The sequence below is a fragment of the Tamandua tetradactyla genome, chromosome 4, assembly GCF_023851605.1.
Source record: "Tamandua tetradactyla isolate mTamTet1 chromosome 4, mTamTet1.pri, whole genome shotgun sequence".
NCBI lineage: Eukaryota > Metazoa > Chordata > Mammalia > Pilosa > Myrmecophagidae > Tamandua > Tamandua tetradactyla.
In genome coordinates, this window is record NC_135330.1 from 96,361,823 (window position 1) to 96,386,396 (window position 24,574).

Consider the following 24,574-nt stretch of genomic DNA (forward strand, 5'->3'; position numbering starts at 1 on the left):
CTAAGGTGGGTCAGCCCAGTGCAGTCACCATAACCTCCAGATGCAGAGAGGTGATTGGGGGTGGCAGCCAAGAGCCTGGAGGGCACACCCACTTTCTGGCCTTCAGATGGAGTGGCCACATGAAAGCAGGGAAGAAGGAGACTTCTGTCAGCCCTTGCCTGAGCTCAGAAGCAGCTCTCCCCAGCAGCTTCAGGAAGAGATGCAGCCCTGAGGAGTGCATGATTTTTGCCTGGTGAGACCCTGCCAAGAGGGCCCTGCTAAGACACCCAGACCACTGACCCTCGGGAACTGGGGGTGATAAATGTGTGTTGTTTAGAGCCACTGATTTGTGGAACTTTGCCACGTGCAAAAGAAAACCCCTACAAGATCCTGGGTGGACTTTAAATGAGTAAAACCCTTTAAAACAGGAAGGAAGTACCTTTGAAAGTGGGATCCCACTCCGTCTGACATCTCCCTGGCTGGTTATGTCTCAGCCTGCATTTCTTTTGATATTCCATAACAGGCACACAGACCAAAAGAGACACTCCCGATAAACCAGCTGACACTGATCACCAGAAAGAGAGTCCCTGAAGTCTGTCAGAGGGATGAAACCACGACTACTGTCTATGGTCCCAAAGTACTTGCTGCATGGGTCTCTGCACTGGCATGGTGGTGAGCCATTCTGACAAAGTCCACCATCCTGAGAGACAGGAACACTGGCCACTGCACACTTGGCCCTGGGGTCCTCTGTGTAGCCAGCCCTGAGAATGGGTCATTTTGAAAATCTTTTAAGAATTAGGTCTTTAAGACCCTCCTCCAATCTAAGTGAGGTGCAGAGGTCATGGATGACGGGCTAGGAAGAAGGAAAGCAGCTCAGCAAATGGGGTAGGTGGATCCAGGATGGGCTTGGGTGGGTCCAGGGCACTGCAGCAAAAGAGAATGGTGGGGAAAGGGGCAAGGGGACAATGACTACAGTTTCTGTAGTTTGGGCAAACAAGTGAAAATTGGGTTAATGAATGGTATAATATCACTGACCTTAACTGAAACAATTTTACTTTCTATTCGTTATGCTATATTATTTAAAACTCCCCATAGTCAATGTTTATTTTCCTAAGTAAATTGAGTTAGAAAAGAAGTTAGCTATTTTTCAAATAAATGAATGGGCTCCTGTAAGCTTTCAAACTTGTCTATGATAAGATGAACTGGCACTCTCATCTGTTTGCTGTGGGGATAGACAAAAATTCATAAAATGAAAAATAAAGATGTCAGTATTGACTTTTTCCTTACCCAAAATTCAAGTCCATTATTAATCAATTTTGAGCAGTGGTACTTTATACATTTTAAGAAATTAAGTGATATACAACCACAATTATTGTAGTCACCCACTATTTCAGTTTCCTCTTTGCTGCAACAAATACCATGTAATTGGTTGGCTTGAGGTTGTTGGCTCAGTTTTGAGGCTAGGAGAAGGCCAAATCAAGGTATCATTAAGGTAACACTTTCTTCCTGAAGCCTGGTGTTCTGGGGCCCTCTGCCAAGGATCCTGGGTCCTGGGTTCCTCTGTCACATGGTAAGGCACATGACAGCCACCCCAGGCCTCCTGTTCTCTGGGTTCCTTGACCTTCAGCCACTGGCTGCTTCCTGTGACTTTTTCTCTCTCCATGGCCTTCCCTATAAGGCCTTCAGTAATAGGGTAAAGACCCATCCTGGGCCATATCTTATCTGAAGGATCCTCATCAAAGGTCCTATTTCAAAGGGTTCATTTCCACATCAATGGATTAACTTTAAGAATGCATGTTTCTGGGGTGCATGGCTCCAAATCACCCCACATGCATATTATCCCCTCTAGTTCTCTTGTTACCATTTGGTGTCACCCTTTTTAGCCAAAAAAGATGTGTGTCTCACAGGGAAAATTTTGCAGCAAATACAGTTTTTTAAATCTAGAAATCCCTTTAATTGATGTATTTTTTAAAACTTTTAACTAGAAATAAGATTACAGAAAAACTACTTCAGTTTGCTGAGATAATACAGAGTCAAATTTCCCTTCCCCCAGAGTCCCTCATGTTAGAATCTTTGTCAAAAATATGGTGTTACTGTTGTCATAATAAACTGAACTAAGCAGGGCTCTTGACAGATTTCACCACTCATGTCCTCTTCAGGTTGAAGCTGTCAGTCCAGAATGCCACATTGCACTGAGTTGCCCTGTCTCCTGAATTCCTTGGTGTGTAGTCTTCTCACTTCTCCCCAGTCTCCTTCAACCTGGCCACTTCTAAGCCTATCCTCATCTTTTCTTGCAGTCTTGATGATAATTGTTTCTGATCAGTTCTTTTGTACAATGTCTCTCAGCTTAAGATTTCCTGATGTCTTCTTCATGACTGGACTGAGGATGTGAGCTGGGGGGACTAGCACCACTGAGGTGGGAGTCCAATCCATCCACCTTGTCCAGACTCCATGCTGTCCACATGCATCTTCCTGGGGTGCTTTGCTTTCTTGGTGCAGGTGGTGTCTGCAGAAGCCTTTATTCCACAGTTCCCTTTTATCCCTTTGCATACTCTCCTCACAGGAAATGCCACTAAGCCAGCCACACTCCAGAGGAAAGAATCAAGGCCCATCTTCTCAAAAGAAGTAATATTTGAATATATTAATTTTGGTGATCAAGTTTCCTGAGTATGACAGACTTGGCTGATGGCTATGTGCTTTTTCTGGCCCATGTGGTTTTGAGGGGTGGCAGCCACCAGCCACAATGCTGGCCTCTGAATGTGATGAGCTGTTGTCTTCACTCTGCCCTCAAGGCGTTCTCATCTTCTGTGAACCTCCAGGTGTGAAACTCCTGATCTGTGACCGGCTTAGGTACATTGAGTTTCCTTGATTTGCTTGCTAATGTTTACCATCACATTTTGGGATTTTTATTTCTTCAGGTATTTTTTCTGCTCCTGCTCTCTTCTTCTACTTATGGGGATCCCATTACCCATAATGTGGGTACATTTGAAATGGACTCACAGGTCTCTGATGCTCTGTTCACTTTTCTTCATTCTTTTTCCTTTCTGTTCTTCAGATTATATGCATTATATTAATGTAAATCCACTGATTCTTTCTTCTGCCATCTAAAATTCAATGTTGAGCCCATTTAATGAGAATTAATTAGCTTATTGTACTTTTCAACTCCAGAATTTACATTTGGCTCTTTATTATAGTTGCTCTTAGGTACTGAAGTTACCTATTTAAGTCACTGTTGTCAGACTTTCTTTTAATTCTTTGAACACGTTTCCTTTCCTTCTATAAAACATATTTATAGTGGCTGTAGTAAGTTATTATCTGCTAAATTCAACATCTCAATCCATCTGAGTCAGTTTCTATTGACAATTTTTTCCTGAATATAGGGCAGAGTTCATCTTTCTTTGCATCTTATAATTGTTGGTTGAAGATTGGAATTTTTATATAGTGTGTTGAATCAACTCTGGAATCTGACATATATTCTGAGAATTGTTGATACTGTTTTTGTTTACTATAGTTGCTCTTAGGTACTGAAGTTACCCATTTAAGTCACTGTCATCAGATTTCCTTTTAATTATTTGAACACAGTTTCCTTTCCTTCCTATAAAACATATTTATGTTTTTGCTTAGTGACTTGCCTGATTCTGTCTTCCCCATACTCTGTGGCACTGATATCTCAGCTCATCATTTCATTCTGATTTTTAGTTTTTAGTCTGGCTCCCAGAGGCTGCCACTGGGTCTGCATAGCTTAGTGGTCAACTGTTGGTTTGGGACGGAGTATTTGTGTTCAAACACCTTTGGTCTGTAAGTGACTACACTCTGGTTTTGCATGTAGGTTGAGCAGCACAAAGTTCAGTCAGTTTCAAGAGTGCCTCACCTTTTACTTACCACAGGCTATCAGGCATCTCCCATGTGTGCTAATTCTCAGTCACCCAGGGATATGCTGAGATCTAACTCAGCCCATCTTACTCTCTTGCCTCTAGAATTTCTGTTAAATTTCTGCAACTGTGGATGTTCTAGGTTTGCTAGCAGCCCGAATGTAATATACCAGAAACAAAATGGCTTTTAGGAAGGGGAATTTAATAAGTTGCTAGTTTACAGTTGTAAGGCTGAGAAAATGTCCCAATTAAAACAAGTGTATAGAAATGTCCAATCAAAGGCATCCAGAGAAAGATACCTTGGTTCAAGAAGGCTGATGAAGTTCAGGATTTCTCTCTCAAGTGGAAGGGTGCATTGTGAACACAGTCAGAGTTTCTCTCTCATCTGGGGAGGCACTTGGCAAACATGGTCAGGGTTCCTCTCTCATCTGGAAGGGCACATGGTGAACACAGTATCATCTGCTAGCTTCCTCTCCTGGCTTCCTGTTTCATGAAGCTCCCCAGGAGGCACTTTTTTTCTCCATCTCCAAAGGTTGCTGGATGGTGGACTCTGCTTCTTGTGGCTATGTTGTTCTGCTCTGCTCTCTCTGAATCTCTCATTCTCCAAAATGTTTCCTGTTATAGAACTCGGAAACTTATCAAGACCCACCCAAATGGGTAGAGACATGTTGTCACCTAATTCAGTTTAACAACCACTCTCAATTGCATCACATCTCCAGGGAGATTATCTAATTGCAGTTTTAAACATACAATGCTGAATAGGGATTAGAAGAAATGGCTGTCTTTACAAAATGGGATTAGGATTAAAGCATGGCTTTTCTAGGGTACATTTATCATTTCAAACCAGCACAGTGGGCTAGCAGAATTTGTAGGTTTTCCCAAATCATTTCCTACTGAGCTTGCCCCTCTCAGCTGACAAACTTGCAGGTTTTCCCTTCCTACCCCAAATTGAGTCATCACCTTCTAACAGAAAAGCTGCTGCTTTTCTCATCCAGCCACGCACTGGTAAGCTATGCTTCTCACTGCCACACTGGGGTGGGAGGGAGGAGGTGAGAAATAAGAACAGTGCAGGCTAGAAGTCCAGAAAATCCTGCAGTTCTTACTCAAAGCTCTAGCAATTTTCAAAAATAAAAGCATTTAATTTGTTGTTGGCTTTTAATTGAGTTTCAAACCCCTGAATGGCTGTTTTTCATTGTTGTGACCAAGTTCATATGTATTTAGAAAGATTGTAGTCACCCATCTCATCTTTTTCCTTCCCAGAATATTTCATTGTATTTAGATTTTAAAATGTATGGTAGGGAGCATTCATGTACATAGATTTAAAATGTATGGTAGGGAGCATTCATGTACATAGATTTAAAATGTATGGTAGGGAGCTTCGTTTAAGTTTCTCACTGGAAATTTGAAGTGCTTGAAATGTCTAATGGTAATTTCTCAAATAGCCCGATGATAAAGTTTCTTGTTACTAACCAAGTACCACAGAATTAAACTAAAATCTTGACACAATAATATAAAAACTCCCCAATTATACTTACCTGACAGGGGAGATACCACGATCACGTAGGTGGTTTTCCCAGGGCGAGACTTGTCCATTGCATTCCAGATGTGTTGAACCCTGCGATTTCCCCAAATGTGGGAAAATCGACTGCATAATTTGTGGTAGTGGGAGACTGCAAAAAAAAAAAAAAAACCTCCCCAATTTTACATTATAGTCAGATGCAATTTCCTGAAGGAGTTATAAAAGATAACATGTATATATAAAAGATAACATGTTCCTGTTCATGTCGATAGTTTCCTTTGGAGAGGCTTACAGATGCATGTGGCATTCACTGCACATTGTTGTCCTTTGTGCCTCATTCAAGCAGCTGTTATGTATAGCTCCTTATTATGACTTATATTTTGTCATCAAACCATTGCAGATAGACCAGGTGGTTCTGACGCAAACCTCTTGTTCAGGTCTTTGGAGACGGAGCTGGCTGTGAACAAGACTGGAAGGTCTGCTGGCTGATGACCTCAGACCTGCCAGCCATCTGCACACCTGCACCCTCAAGGACAACCAGAGCAGCTGTCAGGTACTGCATGACATAACTGTGGAAGGAAGGGCTGCCAGTGGCTCCAGACCTTAGGCAATTTTCCCACACATGCTTGAGGGGGAGCATTCCAAGAGCACAAGAGGCTGCAGAGAAGTTGTTGAGTTCTCTGTAGTAGTTTATTGACCATAGTGGGTGGGTATAGTTATTCCAGGACTATTATCTGATAAACATTTATGCTGTGAGAAATCAAGATTTACAGTCTGGGAACTGATGATACCATTACAGAGTTAGGAACACTGCAAAGTTAAAATGAACTAGAAATAGCAATGTGAAAGCACACCTCTTAAGAAAAAATGAAACCCCATGCTTTCTCTATCTTTGCCTGCCATGTGTTTCAGGAGCAGCTGCACAATGAACCATTCACCTTAGTGAGAAGCCCACTGTCTCAACTTCCATTCTATGAAAAAAGGAACAAGGGCTCCTGAGAGAGAGGGCTTGACGCATGCCAGTGACAGGAGGGAAAAAGGTACACGTGGAATCATTGGCTATACCAGAAAGTGAGGTTTTCAGCTATAAATGGGTAGGGTCTGCAGCAACAAGCACCAGCCAAAGGGGCTGCAGGTGTCCTTGGAGAGATCCATGGGAAGGGCTGCAGGTGCCCCATGGGCAGATCCAGATAGGGAAGGCCTGCAGGTGTCCCATGGGAGGATCCAGAGGGGAGGGGCTGCAGGCCTCCTGTGGGAAGATCCAGAGGAGGGTGGGAAAGACCCATGGTCTCCTGGTCATGCTTTGGGGCAAAGGGGTAACGTTCAGTGCCTGAAGCTGTGGTGGAAGCAGGTGGGGACATGTGATGGTCTCCACTGAAAACATTTCAAAGTGAATAGACTGCAGTCAGGGGAAGATGTCTGCTTACAGCATCCCAGTGATCAAAGGTGGGTGCCCCCTCTTCAACACCTGCATTCCACACAGCTCTCTCTCTGGTGTCCCACAGGGACTACAGGCACAGATGTTCCCACAACAGAGGAAACAAAGCCACTGGCCACCTCATGGAGCCAGCACTGTTTCACACACAGCTGCAGTTAATGAAAACCACTGCAGCTGCCACCAGAATGGCTGCAGAAGTGGGGCACCCAGGAAGAGATGGCCCTCCTGCCATGGACCAATGAAGAATGGACAGAGACAACAAGCCACCCTCCTCCTCCCCACACAGACACACACACACACATGCAGACACACAGATACACACCTGCACACATGCAGACATACCTGCAAACACAAGCCTGTGCTCATAGAGAAGGTGAGCAGCATAGCTAAGAGTTCCCAGCCACATGGCCACCTGAGCAGTGTCCACTATAACCATGCAGAGTGAGGCACAGACATATCTGAGGAAATCCTTCCTCCATAAGCACAGATGGATCTTCCTGGAAGGATTTAACCCCCTCTTGCTTCCTCTGACTTGTATCATGAAGTGCCTTTTTGTTTTTTATTACTAGAAGGAAGAAGGAAAATAGCAGAGGGTTACTGTGGGCATAGATAGCAGGCAAGCCCAGTGTCCACTCAACCAGGGACTTGAGGTGGCAGGGCACTTTGCCATGGGTTCTTTCCCACATAAGTCCTGAGGACCCATCAGAATGTGTGGACATTGTGGTATGGCTGCCCACATCCCTCCTCAAGTCCACTATTGTGCTGCCCCTCCCAGGAAATGAGGGCAGAATCTGCTTGGGATAAGAAAACATGGCAGAATGAAGGGCACCCCTCTTGTGATGAGGGCACACAGAGGCAATGACTTCTTTCCCCACTCTCTCTCTCACCACCTCATTTACATGCAGACATAACTGCTGCTTGAGTCCCCCACCCCCGGTGCACTCCCTCTGCATGTGGACAGGGAACCAGGTCCTGTGTGACTGGGCAAGGTCAGCAAAAGTGGCCAGTTCAGGGACTGCACTGAGAAGCCTGAGTTTGGGGCCAGCAGGCTCACTGCCCAGCACATCAGGCCCGACACACATCCAACACTGGCCCCTGAGGGGCTCTACAGGATAGAACTGGAAACCTGAGAGGGGCTTATGGGGGGTTGATGGCCATGGCCAGTGCTTGCCAGGCACTACCTATCCAGGTAGAGGTGAGAGATAAACAGCTTTCCCAGCATCCCAAGACTGACAGCATCCCACAGGAGTGTGGCCACAATCAGCAACAGGAAGACAGTGTTCTTTGTTTTTAGTACAAAGCAGGGCAGAAACTGCAGCCATGCATCAGGTTCTGGGTTGTCTGCTGGTGAGAATGTGTGCTGGCTCCTTGGCTCAGGGGTAACACCCTGGCTGGGGTTTGTCCTGGGCCCTGAAGCAGCAAACAGGGAGTGAGCTAGATGCAGGTTTGGATCTACCCCTCAGCCCTCTCCTGCCAGGGGCTCTGTGAATTCTGGCCCATCTGAATGCAGCCAGGTAGTGCTCAATGCTGCGCAGGGTGCCAACATGGAAGCAGCCCTATGGATCCTTCCAGAAGAGTGATCCCAGCAACTCTAGACTGGCCTCAAGGCACCATCAAGGAACCCCCAGGACAGGAACTCCACGGTCTTCTCATACGTGCCTGGCATGCACCCAGCCTGCACACATCTCCTGGCACCTGGGTAGCTGAGGGCTGAGGCTGGGCCCTGGGCCATGGCCTCTGGCTGAGTGAGTGTCTGGGAGGCACACCAGAGCACCTTCTGGCTTCACCTGCCCTGCTCCACCGCCCAGGGCTGCATAAGTAGGTGCCCCTACAGAAGCCTTGTGCCTAGACAGGTGGCAGGGAGGCCACCCCTAAACCCAGGAGCAACTCCACAGAGCACCCAAAGTGGGAAGTGACAACATAGCTGGAAGGTCTGGGTCCTTGCAAATCTCCCACGGGTTAACCATGCACTGAAAAATGAGGTATAAAACCATAAACACACAGAGGAACCAAGCCACAGCTGAGGGCACAGAGCTGAAAAACCACCAGTGGGAGGAAGCCCAGTCTGGGACAGTTGCATCGATGGGCAAACCTGATGAGCAGATTGCACATCCCAGGGTGCAAGCTGAGGGGGTGGTGGGGTGGCACGGGGTGCCCCTCCTGAGTATGAGATCACTACCTCCAAAGTGCCTCAGCCTCCCTGCCAGCACCACGCTCAGAAAGTATCCTTGTGACATCACCCCAGGTGCAGGATTCACTCAATTTTAGCTGAGTCCATTGTCTTTTCAAGACTGCTTTGAAATTTCTTTATAGCAGTCTTCAGATAGAGGGTCACATGTGAGCATCTGGGGGCCTCCATCACCTGGTCCCTTTGAGCATCCCTTTGGGGCCAGTCCTCAGATTCCCTCCTGCACTCAGCATCCTTACCATAGGTGGAAAGAACCCAAATGTTCCCTGCCAGCTACCTTATCTACTATCATTTTCATTGATGGTGATGACACTAGACTATGTCAGTGGTTTAAATGTTTTCATGTAATATTTGATAATCTTAAAGAATATATTTAAGTTGTAAGCACAATTAATGCATCCCTCTGACTCCATCATTGAATCATTTCATCTTGCTGTGCTGCTCCTCTAGCCCATCACTTACTTCTTCCTTCCCTCTTCCAGATTGACAATCTCATGTTTATCATTCTTTAGCACTATTTTTTTTTTGCATGGGCAGGCACTGGGAATTGAACGTGGGTCTTTGGCATGGCAAGCAAGAATTCTGCCACTGAGTCCACCATCGCACCACACAAACACTAATTTTTAAAATCATATATGTACATACCACATAGCATATATTGATTAGTTTTGATTGTTAAAGTGGTATGTCACAGTTTACTGTTACTTTTTTTTACTTGATATTGTCTTTCAGATATTCACTATACTCTTGCATGTTTCCACAGTTAAATCATTTTCACAGCTGTAAATTATTTTTTGGTGTGATATATTGTATTTTCTAACCAATTCTCCTGACTGATGCATATTTGGCTTTTCCCATTTGGGATTCTATTGCTTTGAACATTCCTTCATGTCTCCTGGTATACATGGATTTCTACATGGCTTATTCATATGAATGAGATGGCTGGGTGTTTTTGCTCATTCCTAGAACAGAATTGCTGTAATGAGATTCATCTTCCAAAACCAGTTCTAGAGAAAAATATTTGGGGGAATTATTTAAGATGACAGTTTAGTGAAGTGTAGAATCTAGTTCGTCCTCCAGAGCAGCTAGTAAATAGCTAGGAACAGTACAGAACAACTTCTGGGGCCACATCAGTGACTAGACACACAGCATACAGCAGTCTGGACATGCTGGATTGTCTGCAACCCCACACAGAACTATAAGTTTACCAAGTCATGGAACCCAGTGCCCATGCCACATAGGCACAGTAGTATTGTTTTGAAAGGGGAAAGTAAAGAGACTTTACTAGCAGCAGGGTCTTAAATCGACCAAGCTCTAATTGTGGAATTAATTACCAAATTCTGACTGCTGAAAATAGACACTGAGCTCAGATAAACCTGGAATAAGAGCTAAAGGTACTAGGAATTTTTGCCCTGGCAGAGAGTGTGCAGGGCTGACAGGGAAAAACAAAAAACAGTGGCTTTTTGGATCAGACAGTAAAAATACTTGAAAAGGACTGGACCACCAAAAAGGGGGGCACATAAAGCCCAGAGATATATAGAGAAATAAGTAATGTATCAACTCAAGCTCTTCATTAACAAACCTTGGGAATGTGGGTCTTGTCCCAAAAAATGATTTTTTTTTGTTTTTTTTTCCTACTACTTAACATCTCATTAGCTAGAACTACAAGGTTTCTTAGACTTCAATTCTCGAGGCAAGGGCAGAATTAAGCTTGTTTGAGTGACAAAGTGATTGGTCAGGCAAAAGGAGCTAATTCCTTATAAGCTATGCTTTCCCCAGAAGAGAGGTGGGGCCCAGATCAGGTGGATTCCCTCCCTCAGGGAATTCAGGCCCCAGGGACTGGAAAACTGAAGCAATTAAAGTCAGCCTACAACTTCTCCTCTGTCCCAACCATGCCTCCAGCAGGAAAAGTCTACTGAATTAAAGGCACTATATCACTTTATGTTGGTGGGAAACCACAGGTAGGCACATTATACTGGGCAGGACAGGAAAAAAAGAGAGAGTATACCGGGTTCATATGAAAGTCTGTCAACCTGCTGGTTCTCATCCTCATGGAAAACTGATGCAGGTAACTCTTTCTTCCTGAGAGGACACCAGTCATGTCTGGGAAAACCTGATTGGGGTCTATAATTTTGGAGTAGACCTTCCTAAGGAAAAAAAAAACTCCATATATGTAGGGCAAGAAACAAGAAATCAAGAACTGAAAAATTTCGACTGTTAAACAAAACCTATGCTAGAGGTCTAGAATAAACCAAATTGAGTGTCAAAGAATAGAGAACAAAGCCATCCAGCAAGAAAATCCTACATAAAAGAGTGAAAACAATCTTCAGAATGAACTAATTAAGGAAATCAAATGCTTAGATGCCAGCAAAAAAAAAAATCATATAAGGAAAATTGAAGATATGGCCCAGTCAAAGGAACAAACCAACAATTCAAATGAGATACAGAAGTTGAAACAACTAATTCAGGATGCTTGAATGGATATGGAAAATCTCATGAAAAATAAAATCAATGAACTGAGGGATGATATAAATAAGTTAATGGGAAAACAGAAAGAATAAATTGAAGGTCTGTAAAACAAATCACAGAACTTATGGGAAGGAAAGGTACAGCAGAAGAGATATAAAAAACAATGGAGGGTGGGCCATGGTGGCTCAGCAGACAAGAATGCTCACCTGCTCCAGAGGACCTGGGTTCAATTTCTGGTGCCTGCCCATGTTAAAAAAAAATGAAAAACTACAATGATAGATTTGAATACATAGAGGAAAGGATTAGTGAACTGGAGGACTAGATACCTGAAATCTAGCACACAAAAGAAAATATAGGGAAAAGAATGGAAAAATATGAGAAGAGTCTCAGGGAATTGAATGATAACATGAAATGCATGAAAATTTATTTTGTGGGTGTCCCAAAAGGAGAAGAGAAGGAAAAAGAAAGAGAAAGACTAATAGAGGAAATTACCACTGAAAATTTCCCATATATTATGAAAAACATAAAATTACAGATCCAAGAAGAGCAGTGTACTTCAATCAGAATACCCAAATAGAAGGATATAACTTTCCCTCAAATGCTCAAGGTTCATTCTCAAGGATGGACCATATGCTGGGTCACAAAGCAAGTCTCAATAAATATAAAAGACTGAAATTGTAAAAAAAAAAACCAAAAACTTTCTCAGATCATAAAGGAATGAAATTGAAAATCAATGACAGACAGAGAAAGGGACAGTAAATTCACAAATAGATGGAGGCTAGAAAATACACTCTTAAACAGCCAGTATGTCAAGGAAGAAATTACAAGAGAAATCAGTAAATATCTCAAGGCAAATAAAAACAAAAACACAACATGTAAAATTTTATGGGATTCAGCCAGGGAAGTGATAAGAGGGAAATTTATTGCCTTAAATGCTTATGTCAAAAAAGAAGAAAGAGAAAAAAATTGGGGAATTAATTGTTAACTTGGAAGAACTGGAGAAAGAACAGCAAACAAACCTTTAAGCAAGAAGAAAGAAAGAAAGATTAAAGCAGAAATAAATGAAAGTAAGAACACGAAAACAATCAACAAAATTAGAAGTTGGTCCTTTGAGAAAATCAATAAAATTGATGAACACTTAGTAGGTTGACAAAAAAAGAAAGAGGATGAAAATTAATAAAATCAGAAAAGGAAGAGGAGACATTACCACTGATGGCAGAAATAAAAGAGATAATGAGAGGATACTATAAGCTATTTTGTGCTAATAAACTAGACAACATAGATGAAATGCACAACTTCCTAAAAAGACATGATCAACCAATATTGACTTGAGAAGAAATAGACAACCTCAACAAACCAACCATAAGTGAAGAGATTGAATCAGTCATCAAGAAGCTCTGAAAAAAGAAAAATCCAGGACCAGATGGCTTCACATGTGAATTACACGAAACATTCAAGAAAAATTAGTATCTATTCTGCTCAAATTCTTAAAAAAAAAAACTGAAAAGTAGGGAAAGCTATCTAACTCATTCTATGAAGCCAACATCACCTTCAAATCAAAAGAAGACAAAGATATTACAAGAAAAGAAAATTCCAGACTAATCTCTCTAATGAATAGAGGATAAAAAAATTCTCAACAAAATTCTTGCAAATTGAATCCAGCAGCACATTAAAAGAATTATACACCATGACCATGTGGGATTTAATCCAGGTGTGCAAGTGTGGTTCAACATAAGAAAATCAATTAATGCAATACACCAAAACAAATCAAAGTAGTAAAATCACATGATCATCTTGATTGATGCAAAAAGGCATTTGACAAAATTCAACATCCTTTCTTGATGAAAACACTTCAAAGGATAGAAATTGAAGGAAACTTCCTCAACATGCTAAAGTGGATATATGAAAACCCACAACTAACATCATCCTCAATGGGAAAGGAGTGAAAGCTTTCCCTCTAAGTCAGGAAGAAGTCAAGGGTGTTCACTGTTGTCACTGTTACTAAACATTGTGTTGAAAGTTCTAGCTAGAGCAATTGACAAGGAAAAGAAATACAAGACATCAAAAATGGAAAGGAAGAAGTAGATGATACGATATTTATGCAAAAAAAAAAACACTGAGGAAAATCCACAGCAAACTACTGGAGCTAGTAAAAGAGTACAACAAAGTGGCAGGGTACAAGATCAACACTCAAAAATCTGAGCAGGAAATCAAGGAAAATAATCCATTTACAATTGCAACCAAAAGAATTAAATATTTAGGAATAAATTCAACTAGGGATACAAAAGACCTATATACAGAAACCTACAAAAAATTGCTAAAAGAAATCACTGAAGACCTAAATAAATGGAAGGGCATACTGTGTTCATTGATTGAAAGACTAAATATAGTTAAGATGTCAGTTCTGCCTTAATTGGTTTGTAGATTCAATGCAACGCCAATTAAAATCCCCAAAACTTACTTTGCAGAAATGGAAAGACCAATAACCAAATTTATTTGGGAGGGCAGGGTGCCCCAAATAGCTAAAAAGGTCTCAAGAAAGAAAAATGTAGTGTGATGTCTCACACTACCTGACTTTAAGGCATATTCTGAAACCTCAGTGTTCAAAACAGCATGGTACTTGTATGAAGATAGATATAGAGACAAATGGAATAAATTAGAGTGTTCAGACTCTAATAAATAGACACTCATCTACGGATGAGTCTTTGATAGGGCAGTCAAGCCAACTCACCTGGGATAGAATAGTTTCTTCAAGAAATGGTACTTAGAGAACTGGATATCCATATGCAAAAGAATGAAAGAGGATCCATAACTCACACCACATACAAAAATTAACTCAAAATAGGTAAAAAAAATCTAAACATTAGAGCTAAAACCATACAACTTTTAGAAGAAAATGTCAAGAAGTATCATATACAATTTTAATAGATTGGTTTCCTAGATCTCACACACAAAATATGAACATTGAAGAAATAAATGGAAACTGCTCAAAATTAAACAATTCTGTGCATCAAAAAACTTTGCCAAGAAAATAAAGAGATTGCGCATGCTGTGGAAGACAATATTTGGAAATGACAAGTCAGATAAGGGTTTAGTATCCAGAATATATAAAAAGATTCTTCAACTCAACAACAAAAAGACAAACAACCCAATTAAAAAATGGGCAAAAGACATGAATAGACACTTCTCAGAAGAGGAAATACAAATGGCTAAAAGGCACATGAAAAGATGCTCAACTTCCCTGGCCATTAGAGAAATGCAAGAGAAAACAATAATGAGATATCATCTCACACCCACTAAAATAGACATTATAAAAAAAAAACAGAAAATGATAAGTGCTGGAGAGGATTGAAGAAAAGCACACTTACCCACTGTTGGCAGGAAAGTAAAATGGTGCAACCACTGTGGGAAGTGGTTTGGTGGTTCCTCAAGAAGCTAAGTACAGAATTCCATATGATCCAGAAGTCCTATTGTTAGAGGACATTAGGGCAAAGACACAAATGGACATTTGCTCACCTATGTTTATAGCAGCATTATTTACAATTGCCAAGAGATGGAAACAGCCTAAATGTCCATCAATGGATGAGTGGCTAAACCAGCTGTGATACATGCAATCAATGGAAGATTACACAGCTCTAAGGCAGAATAAACTCTTGAAGCATGTAATGATATGAATGCATCTTGATGACCTTAGGCTGAGTGAAATTAGCCAGAAACAAAAGGACAAATACTGTACATTCTCACAGATATGAACTAACATTAATGAATGAGCTTGGAGAATTTCAAGAGCACAGGTTATCAGGAGTTAGAAATACAGTAAATATTGGGTAATTGGTGCTGAAGGGATGCAGACTGTGTAACAGGACAGATTATAAGAATTCATAAATAGATTACACATTACTACTTGAATGTGGCACAAAAATGTTAAGTACAGTGAATGAAGCTGCATGTGAGAATGATAAAGAGAGAAGAGCTGGAGGAATATATGAAACCCAGATGAGGAAAATGAGAAAAAAAAGACTGAGGTGGTGATATTTAGGAATGCTTAGAGTGTAAAATGATTGTGATTAAATTTACAAATTAAAATATATTTTTCCATGAGGAAGAACAATGGAGTGTCAGTATTGCAGGGTGTTGAAAATAGTCATTCATATTTTAAGTCTTCAACTTCTGTGTGAGACTAAAGTGAGAAATGTTTATTTGATGTAAAATTTATATTTTGACTAGTGCATTTCCTAATTTAATTTGTATGGTCTGTTAAATTGAAAACCATTAGTACATGGAATCTTGAATATGGCATAAGATTTTATCAGTTTGTTCAGGTTAGTGTGATGCCCTGATAAACCTCAGAGTGATTTGAGCAATGAATAAAGAAATATTTACAATGTCCCCTTAAGGGCATGGGGAGAACGGGGGAAGAATTCAACTTCCCCATTTGGATAATTCCTGATATTTTTTGCAAGCAGTGGGGAGAATCAAGTCAATAGGCCAAGGCCTTGATCTTGATTTTCACCCCTATTTAACTTATCCCTGCAAAGCATAGGCTATAAGCCTACCTAAAATTGGGCCTAAGAGTCACCCCCAGATAACCTCTTTTTTTGCTCAGATGTGGCCTCTCTCTCTCTCTAAGCTGACATGGCAAGCAAATGCACTGTCCTCCCCCCATGTGGGACGTAACTCCTAGGGGTGGAATCCTCCATTGCAACATGGGACAGATAAGATTTTGGTATATGTTATGATGCTAACAATCCAATTTCAAATTTTTCTTGTGTGTAGTCAACTTTTCCACTACTGATTGATGAATTCTCTCCCCTGTTAGCAGTGACCTTCAATGTCATCTATGTCATACAGCAATGTTCCATGTGTTGGCAGCCTCCTCTCTGGGTTCCCAATTCTTTTTCAATGGTCAGATTGTCTCTTCCTATACCAGAACCACACTTTATTAATTACTATTGTTTTATAATAAATGGTAATAAATAGTAGGGGAAATGAATACCTCCATCTAATTCTTCAGGATGAAGTCTTGGCTATTACTTTTAAAAATTAGCATCTTATTTTTTATTTTTTTGATATTCCATTTAAATTTTATGATCAACTGGTCAACTTCTTGAAAAAATCCACCTCATTTGAATTTTGATGTCATCAAATTGAAGAAGACATAATGTTTCCATATTGAGACTTCTAATCCAGGAATATGATATTTCTCTTCTCTTTTATGTCTTTATTAATAAAGTTTTATGTATTTTTACCTTATAGATTTTACCTGTCTTTTATTTGATTTAGTTCTGAGTTTCTAAAGTATTTACTGCTGTTATATAAGGAAACTTAAAAACTCATCTTTTCTGTACATAGCTGGCATATGGAAATACAGTTGATTTAGAAATTATGTTAAATTATGTACTTATTTCTAATAATGTGAGAGCAGATCATAAATTTTTTGTATGTAACAAATCATATTTTCTCTTTTTTTGTAAGTTAAGACTATTTCACTTCCATTTTTACAAATCTTATCTTGTTTATTTCCTTTTCTTGCTTACTCTGTTAAACAAAATTAGTGACAGAGATGATCTTGTCTTAGTCTTAATTTTAAACAGAATTCCCCCAAGTTTCATCATTAAGAATGATGATTGCTGTAGCTGTTTGGTAAATTGTTATTATTGTGTTAAGGAATTTCCTTTTAGGCTGAGTTTGCTAAGAGTTTTCATGTATGACTATTGAATATTATCAAATATTTTTTCTGCATCCTTTGAGATTTTGTTTTTCTTCTTTAATATGACACTATAATAAATGACAAATACTTTCTATTTCTAAATCACATTTGCATTCTTAAGCTAAACCAACTTTGGTGGTGATACTATTGTTTTTATACACTGTTGAATTCAGTTTACTAATGTTTTGTTGAGAGTTTCACATTGATGCTCATATATAAGACTGGCCTGTAAATTTCCCTTCTCACTTTCTCACTCATCCTTGTTCTCTTGCTATCAAGGTAATATTGGCTTCATAGTTCCTCTTTAAAAAAATCCTTTCACTCATTTTATACAAAATTAAAGTATGGATGAGCAGCTTAAAAACATTGATGAGGAAACATTTTTACATAGTTTTGCAGGAGTTCTGTTAAATATTTGGTTCAAACTTATATTTTAAAAAATGCATACATCATTATTTAAATCTTTTAGAATTGGAGACCACCCATGTATTCCTTTGTACTGCAAGTTTGACTTGCTTTAATGACTTTCTCAAGAATTAACCTTTTCTCTCTGTCTAGTTGAGATCAATTGTTAAACTTTTACTATTTGCAGTTATGCCTCCATGTGACTGGGGATTTTATTGGTACTATACAAAACTGACTGAGTAATACTATTTTTTACTTTACCTGATTTTATTTGGGTCTCATGCAATATTTACCTTACCAAGAGGATTCATCTGTCTGAACTAAAAATGGGGAGCTTTGATCACTAATGGATTTTGCAGCTCTGATGACCTATGATGAAGTGTTCTTTGTGTCAAAATGAATGGTGTGAACCTTGGACCAGCATATGATTATGGCTAGCAAAAGCCCAGCATTAACTACTGACCTAGCCATCATGAGTTATCAAGTATTGAGTGAGCTCAGCTCCCTCTCCCACATTTTTTTTGCCCTAGTTGGCCATTAGCTTCTGAGTAAGATGGATACATGCAATACAAGACCTGTTAATAGCATTTACTCTCTCTTAATCCTTTTAAATTCCATTTAAAGAAGAAAAGAAAAATGTATATTTTGACTAGTAGAGCAAATTATTAAAAATAGATGTCTGATAATTTTGGATTTGTGAATCTGAATTTTCACTTTAGGCGTAACTGAATCTCTTATGTACTACTGTTAGTAATCTTTGTGAGAAGTGATTTCATCCTTTTTTTTTCAATTGGTGAAATTTGCTAAATGGTGATTTTAGCATATTGTGTTTATACTGTATCTTACAATGATTTGTGAACTGACCATACTAAAACAAATCCTAGTACTATCTCTTCTAGTATATTGTTTCCATGTTGTGGTCTCTTACTGCTCGGTTTTGTGGGTTGGGGGGGTTCAGTATTTAGTTTACTTAAAACTGTCAAAGTGTTTTTCCTAAATACCATAAAACTGTATAACTATAAACCAAATAAGAATGCCCTTTTTTATTAATTAGGGCACTGTATAGACCATTTTTTTAACTATTACATAAAATGGTATGTTTTTTGTTTAAAAAAACAAACTCCTACACGAAGGGAAACCAAAGTAATAGTGTATGTAATATTTCCATGTAATATGCTAAATGTTATATTAAGTATCCATATTTTAAATCTTATACAGATGCTAATTATGCAGAGATCAGAATATCAAATATAACACCTCAATTTCTTAAATAGTGATGTGTAACATTTATTACCTCATTCTTTGCAAATGTCATATACGTTATTTTATCTTTAAAAAATCCATATGAAGTACTAAAATCATCTGAAGTTTAGAGATTAAGCCACCAAGATTTAGAAAGATCGAGTGACTTGCCCAAGATCATATGGCATGTGAATGGCTTTAAATCTTATATTCTTTACACTATTCATCCTCCAGTGTGTTTTTTAATCCTAACGGTCATATTTAAAGCTTAGACTGAAATTTAACTTTAAAGGATACAGTGAGAAACTTAAAGTTTTAGGTGAAAGGTATTGTTGCTGTTACTATCAGACTTTTTTAGATACTTCCAAACTGTAGTTCTTCCACAAAGTGATAGTCAAAAATTTCTCATTTAAAGCATATTAAATCCACATACCTTAAACCCATATGTTGTCTAAATGCTAGACTTAAAAGTGATCTTCTTTCTAATTTCCTTTTATAAAACCCATCACAATGGCTGATTTCTGAATAGTTGAAAGAAGCAATAGTCACCCCAAGAAATGGCAACCAACCTGATTCAGAGAAAAAAATACAGCCAAATTGACAGTGAAACCTACCATAGCAATAATTTTTTAACTTATTGTTTTTCAGCACATGTATCCTATGATTAGAGAAAGAAAAGCAAGGGGGAGTGTCAAGAAAAACTGCCTTTATTTTAAGAAAACTCAGTTTTTTTCCTAAGTATTCAAAAATAATTCATTATCAAGCATTATCTATCAGTATTAACATTTAGCCATAGTTCAAATATATGATAAAGTTTATCCACTAATTTAAATCCATTGACAGATTTTCCCATAAAAAATAAAATCTAGTGACTGCTCAGTTAGAATATAAAGAATATTCATGTATTAATCCACAACACAATACTACATTAATATTCTTTTCTCAAATAATAGACAGACACTATTACTGCTTTCCCTTGTAAATCAACAGTCTGTGATACATTCTGTACTGTTAATGACTAGCAATGCAATGTAAGTGTGAATATTTAAACAGAACGTATACTAAACTATATCAGATTTAAATTTTTTCTAACTTTATATTTAGTTCTTATCAAACAAATAAGTGAAAAAAGTATTATTTTGTATGGAATGAAATAGTAATAATTCTTAAACAATAGTAATAACAATGGAATTCTGAACTAAGATGTAAACATCAAATATATATTTTATATTTTTTCTATATTTGTCTTCTTTTGACATTGACTTATGTTCATTTGTCACATATTAAAATAAAATGATAAGTTCTTAGTCTGTATTCTCTAATGTTGTTTTCATAATAATTTTGAGCCTTCTGTTATGTAAATTTCAGTAAATACCTGTGAGTTTTGATTATGTGATACATTTCAGTAAATACCTGTGAGTTTTGATTATGTGAAACTCCAATACAAAGTTTTCATTGGAGTTAAAGTGTGTTCAATGCAAATGTTATGCAGAATTCAATAAAACAACCCCAAAATCTTAAAAAAAAATTCCATTTAAATTTCAGTATCTGAAACCTGGCAAGATGTCAGAAGCCACAGTGCAAGCAGGGAAAATTTTCTTTGAATGTTAAGCACCAAGTAAAACTTCTTTCCTGATATTTTAATTTGTAAGAGTGGAAAATTCCCTGTTGATCTCAAATAGAGTACCAGAAAAAGATCTTGTCAAAATAACCCACTGGAGCTTCTGCTTATCTCTATGTTTTTAAATGGCTCTAAATTCTTTTTATCAAGCTTATCAAGTATTGCAGCTTATAGTCTTTTAAGTTTACTGTATAAGGAAATAACTTTAACAGAGGTTGATGTCTGAAATTAAATGTTGTCCATCTAATGTCAAAGCTGTTGAAAATTTGAACATTAGCACTTTCCTGATAAAGCATTAGCTTCTGCTTGGTTGATTGGCCTGAACTTTTTATTAACTGGGCTTTTGTACTGATTTGTATGTCCAATAGAAGGAATTTGGAGAATGTGGTTAAAATATTTATTGAAGACTTAAAACCACAGTGTGTTAAGATCTGCAAATTTGGGATTGGGTGAACTAGTTTTGCTGTTTTCTCTGTAGTGGGCATGTGTTGTTTGAAGGACTAAATATAGGTCCTGAAAGATGTTTGTGGTATGCAGTGGTTCTCTGTAGCACCGTGACCCCCAAATGCTACATTCTGAATCTGACTGTTTCAGCTTTAGGGTAGGAAGAGGATGGATGCTCAAAAACATTTTGTCTCTGGCTTCCTGGCCCTTCCCTTCTTAATGTTGTCCTTTAATATGGTCTATGTCTGTGTGGGCAATTCTTCCTACCATTTGAGTTCTTGAGTTGTCCTGGGGTATGAGGCTAATGAAGGGAAACCTAGCCCGATGTGGGAGACAAACCTTAGAGCTAATTGAGGAGACTTGGGGTTTGAGTCAGATGGACTTGTCCATGGAAGTAATTAAGGAGATCACAGGGTTGTTTCTGATTCCTGATTCTGTACAGTGTCTTTTCAGACAAATAGAGACAGTCAACTTGGACAGGGGATTATTTGAGCAAACAACAGAGTCCTGTTGTTTCAGAGGCACATTCTCAGACTATTTGCACTTTAGTGAAGTTTAAGCTCATAGAAGGAAATAAAAAGTGTTTTATTAGATGGTAAAGTAAGATGAGCCAGATTTATGAGACTTTGAGGATTCTATCTTTTTCTTTGCAAAAGTAAACTTTGGAGGGAAGTGAATCTTTATAGAACACAATTTATTTGTACAATGTGGAAATTATTGCTAATGGTTACTATTTAAATTTTACTGAGCAAAACACACGTGATAGGTTCTAGTGTCAAATTGGCCTAGTGGTTATGCCAGTTGTCTGGTCAGGCAAGCACTAGACTGACTGCTGCTGCAAAGATATTTCATAGCTGGCTAATAAACAGGAAGTCTGATTAATAAATCATCAGTCAATTGATTGCATATCTGACTGATTACATCTGTGATAAACCAAAGGTATATCTTGAACAACAACATAATCCAATCAGTTGAAGGCTTTTAAGGAAGGAGACTCCTTCACTGGTTCTTTAGCCAGTAAGCCTCTCCTATGGAGATTGTCCAGTTGAAGGCTTTTAAGGAAGGAGACTCCTTCACTGGTTCTTTAGCCAGTAAGCCTCTCCTATGGAGATTGTCCAGACACTTCATCAAAGCCACAAGCTTCACAGCCTGCCATATGAATTTTGGACTCTTCCATTCCAATGGTTGTGAGAATAGACCCCTTTCTAAATCTCATATTTACAGATCTCTCCTATTCATTCTCTTTCTCTAGAGAATCCTTACTTTCTTAATATAATTCTGCATTTGAAAAAGAGAGCAAGAGAAGGAGGGAGGAGTGAGAGAGAGTGAGAGCATATGGGTTTAACTTTTATTTGAAGCTAAAATTTGCTACTTCTGAGGATGAAAGTATCTTTAGGATACAACAAACTAATGTTTATTAAACATCTACTTTGTACAACCCATTGTGATGATACATGTTTGCCACACTACTGGGAGGTCAGGCAACATCATTTCTGCTATGAATATGTAGAAACTAAAACTTCAATTGAACTGGTGACTTATACAATGTCATACAAATAGCAAGGTTTGGGGTTGGGATTTGAACCCATGTCTGACTTCAACAACTGTTCTTCTTTGGAGAGTGCTGACTCATTTAATATAGGCCCACCTGTGAACCAGCACAGCTCACTGTGGTTGATGGAACATATTTACACCCTTCATGTGTTGAATTTTGTTTTCTGAAAACATACAAAGAAGATAAAGGGATCCACTAATGTGACAAATAATGTGTTGGGTGGACACATGGTGCAGTCAACTGGCAGGGAGATAACACTCTAAGTACCAAGTGACAGAGTATTAGTCTTCCTGACCATTGTATGAAAATGTTTCAGGTTCTTGGTCAGACAGAAAAATCACTCTTAACCCAAGCCCTTGCATGGGACAATGAGATTGTATTCTGAGATTATTTTAGTTCCTGGATTTGTTGGAGGGACAATTGGAAGAGGCTGCCAACTTGCAGGACTTAGGGAAACACTCCTCTTTGGCCCACTTCCTCCCACAAGTCCAGTCTAATTTTACAACTGGAATCCATTGGGGCCAAACTCAGCTTGGGAAGATGAGGCTCTTCCTGTTTAAAGACCATTAAAAGATATCTTCAATTTATTCTGGTTTGAACTTTTTTGGAATTTTTCTTATTGAGATATCTTCACACACATGCTTTCTATACATGGTGCACAATCAATGGCTCACAATATCAACACATAGTTGTGTATTCATTACCATGATTACTTTTTAGAATATTTGTAACATTCCAGAAAAAGGAATTAAAAAGAAAAAAGGAAAACATACATAGCATACGCATTACCCTTCCCTCTCTACCAAATTATTTTATCCTTTCCATCTACACAATTTATTTTATCCTTTGTGCCCCCTATTTATTTTTATCTGTATTTTTTACTCATCTGTTCATAAACTGGATATAAGGAGCATTAGACACAAGGTTCTCACAATTTCACAATCACATTGTAAAAATTACATCTTTATGCAATCATCTTCAAGAATCTACTGGAACACAGCTCAACAGTTTCATGCAATTACATCTAACCACTCCAAAACACAATAAGCTAAAAAGGGATACCTATATAATGCATAAGAATAACCTCCAGGATAACTTCTCAACTCTGTTTGAAATCTCTCGGCAATTGACATTTTATTTTGTTTCATTTTGTTCTTCCCCCTTTTGGTGAAGAAGGCTTTCTCAATCTCTTGATGCTGGGACCTGGCTTATCCCAGGCTTTATGTCCCACATTGCCAGGGAGATTTAAACTCTGGGAGTCATGTCCCACATAGGAGGTAAGGCAGCGAGTTCACAGGCTGAATTGGCTTAGAGAAAGAATCCACATATGAACAACAAAATATGTTCTCTGTGGGTGCCAAGGGCCTATTTTTTTATTTTTCAGTTTTTCTTTTTTTATATAGGACTATTTTTAAGCAGGCTTAGCCTATCCTTTGCAGTAATGTTTTCTAGGGGTGAACCCCAAGATTGAGGGCTTGGCCTATAGATTTTGTTGTCCCTACTGCTTGCAAGAGTATAAGAAATTCTCCAAATCGGGAAGTTGAATATTTCTTCCTTTCTTTCCATTCCCCCAAGGGGACTTTGCAAATATTTCTTTATTCACTCTGGGATTTATTGGGGCATCACACTAGCCTGGACAGACCAAGAAAATCTCACTTCCTATTCAAGATTCCATACACTTATGGTGTCAACTAAAACTGACCATAAAAGTTAAATTAGGAACTGACAAAAAAGTTAAATTTTTCACCCAGTAGACATCTTTCCCTTTAGTCTCATATAAAAGTTTAGTCTCATCCAAATGTGGATGATATCATCCTTAACCCAGTCTTCTGGTATAACTTACTACTATGAAGATCAGCTTCATTCATATCTCTAAAGTCTGATCCCTTTTTAAGCTTTTAAAACAATTCTTGTATGAGGTACTGCTCACCTTCATAGCTCCAGAGCTCTAACGCTGAGCCTCTGTTGTCACATAAGTACCCAAAATTTCTTGGAAAGACCCATGTTATATACATATATCTTGGTATCTCAGAATTTAGAATTAACAGTTACACCTCATGAATATATGAGTCTGCTGTAAGAGCTTGCAATCTAGGAAATTTTACCATAAGCCCCAATCTGATAGCCCATGC

General features: G+C 38.8%; 1 long non-coding RNA gene and 1 other non-coding gene across 4 annotated transcripts; both read left to right on the forward strand.

The window, feature by feature from the left end:
• Positions 1-11: 11 nt before the first annotated feature.
• LOC143681198 (uncharacterized) lies at positions 12-9,394 on the forward strand. Of its 3 annotated transcripts, XR_013174457.1 has the most exons (5): positions 12-232; positions 503-651; positions 5,808-5,923; positions 6,283-6,410; positions 6,876-9,394. It is a non-coding gene; the product is annotated as an uncharacterized LOC143681198 (long non-coding RNA). The 3 variants fall into 3 exon arrangements; XR_013174459.1 differs by lacking the exon at positions 503-651 and having other exon boundaries at positions 5,771-5,923; XR_013174458.1 differs by lacking the exon at positions 503-651.
• On the forward strand, positions 5,379-5,548 carry LOC143681971 (U1 spliceosomal RNA). The gene has a single exon (XR_013175005.1). It is a non-coding gene; the product is annotated as a U1 spliceosomal RNA (small nuclear RNA).
• Positions 9,395-24,574: the final 15,180 nt, after the last annotated feature.